The sequence below is a fragment of the Protomyctophum bolini genome, assembly GCF_963924005.1.
Source record: "Protomyctophum bolini genome assembly, chromosome: 12".
Lineage (NCBI taxonomy): Eukaryota > Metazoa > Chordata > Actinopteri > Myctophiformes > Myctophidae > Protomyctophum > Protomyctophum bolini.
The window spans coordinates 45,032,079-45,034,388 of record NC_137873.1 but is presented as its reverse complement, the minus strand read 5'-3'; the positions used below and the strand labels follow the sequence as shown (position 1 = coordinate 45,034,388).

Here is a 2,310-nt window from a genome sequence, read left to right as displayed (position 1 = left end):
CAAACACCTTCCTATAGCTGCCACACTGAGGAGATCAAACACCTTCCTACTGCCACACTGAGGAGATCAAACACCTTCCTACTGCCACACTGAGGAGATCAAACACCTTCCTACTGCCACACTGAGGAGATCAAACACCTTCCTACTGCCACACTGAGGAGATCAAACACCTTCCTACTGCCACACTGAGGAGATCAAACACCTTCCTACTGCCACACTGAGGAGATCAAACACCTTCCTACTGCCACACTGAGGAGATCAAACACCTTCCTACTGCCACACTGAGGAGATCAAACACCTTCCTACTGCCACACTGAGGAGATCAAAGGGTGGTTCCTACCTATGCGGTCCAGGCGGTCGATGGCCACCGTCTCGAAGGCGCGTCTCATCATGGGGTATTCCTCCAGGACTTCGTTGAAGTTGTCCACGGACAGAGAGTAGAGGCGGCAGTACGTATCGGCCTGGACGCTGGCTGTACGCCGGCCTCTGGTCAGCAGGCAGATCTCTGGGAGAGCCAGGGGGAGAGCCAGGGGGAGAGGGAGGGGGGAGAGAGGGAGAGAGAGGAGAGAGAGAGGGAGGGGGAGAGGGAGGGGGGAGAGGGAGAGGGAGGGGGGAGAGGGAGGGAGGAGAGAGAGAGAGAGAGAGAACGCAGAGATTTTAAAGGAGCATTCAGTGATTTGGGTGATTTGGAAAAAACCCCGGTCCAAAGTAGGATCCGTCGGATAGCTTCATGCCCACAGGGTCCCCCCTTACCTCCAAAGTAGGATCTGTCAGACAGCTTCATGCCCATAGGGTCCCCCCTTACCTCCAAAGTAGGATCCGTCAGACAGCTTCATGCCCACAGGGTCCCCTTACAGCTTCATGCCCACAGGGTCCCCCCTTACCTCCAAAGTAGGATCCGTCGGATAGCTTCATGCCCACAGGGTCCCCCCTTACCTCCAAAGTAGGATCCGTCAGACAGCTTCATGCCCAGGGTCCCCTTGGTGATGACGCTGCACACTCCGTGCTGGATGAAGTACATCTTCTTGCCGATGGTTCCCTCCCGGATGATGCCTTGGGCTGGAACACCTCGAAGCGCAGCTTGGTGAGCATGGCCGTCACGAAGTAGGGCTCGGCGTTGGCGAACAGCGGCATGGACGCCACCAGCTTGCGACAGTTGAAGTTGACGATCTCCTGCAACGCGGCGACGACGACGATGACGGCGGGGGGAAAGAAAAAACAAAAAACAAAAAACCGAAATAGCTTTCCTTTAGTCACCCTGGAATGTCTTAGTGTTAAGTCTACTTTTAGTCGACTGAATGTCATGAGATTTTAGTCGACTCAATCTACAGTTGATTTAGTCGACTAAAATGTATTTTGGCGGGTCTTGATGCCGTCGTAATGAGTGTTTTCACACTTGCTGAAAATAGCTGATCTACAAGCTCACAGCGCGTCGCAACGCGTCGCGTTGTGATGTAACACATGCAATGTGTTACATTGCATTGCGTTCATTCACATTGCGTTGTGATGTAACACATGCAACCAAGTGTAAAATTACTTATACTGGATCTCTTGTCCACTAGAGTCCCTTCCTAACATTTTAGTCTAGTTTTTATTTGTCGATGACATTGTCAGTATATTTAGTCTTAGTTTTAGTCATCGTGGCTTCGTTTTAATTTAGTTTCCATTTGTTTTTGTCAGTGGAAAAAGGCAGTCGACGAACATTTTTCGTCTTAGTTTTAGTCGACGAAAACAACACTGACGTTGATCAGCGCGTGGTGAATGGTGAATGGTAAAATGGTGCATTTATATAGCACCTTTATCCAAGGCGCTTTACATAGATTGTGCATTACATTCACCCATTCATACACCGATGGCAGCGGGAAACCATGCAAGGCACCAAGCAGCACATCAGGAGCAATCAGGGGTTCAGTGTCTTGCTCAAGGACACTTTGACACTAACTCTGGGGGAGCACCACAGGGATCGAACCGGCAACCTTGCGGTTTACCATCCAGCCACTCTACCCGCTGAGCCACCGTTGTGTCGTTTATCGTGTTAACAACAGGTGTGTCTCGGTAGGCATAGCGACTGGGAAGTTTCTTATTTATTTAGTCATCCATCAGAGCATTAGCTTTAATTTAGTTTTCGTCAGTGGAAAAACATAGTCGACAAACGTTTTTCTTCATAGTTTGCATTTACGTGTGCGTGCGTGCGTGCGTGCGTGCGTGTGTGTGTGTGTGTGTGTGTGTGTGTGTGCGTGTGTGCGTGGGGTGTGCGTGCGTGTGTGTGTGTGCGTGTGTGTGCGTGTGTGCGTGGGGTGTGCGTGCGCG

General features: G+C 50.9%; 1 pseudogene across 1 annotated transcript in view; it reads right to left on the bottom strand.

Moving 5' to 3' along the window:
- Nucleotides 1-2,310, bottom strand: part of LOC308326316 (potassium/sodium hyperpolarization-activated cyclic nucleotide-gated channel 1-like) — a 29,137-nt pseudogene that overhangs the window by 1,691 nt on the left and 25,136 nt on the right. Inside the window, exons 8-9 of the transcript in view lie at nt 937-1,173; nt 341-505 (exon numbers count right to left, since the gene is read on the bottom strand). The product of the transcript in view is annotated as a potassium/sodium hyperpolarization-activated cyclic nucleotide-gated channel 1-like (transcript). The remainder of the gene's footprint in view (nt 1-340; nt 506-936; nt 1,174-2,310) is intronic.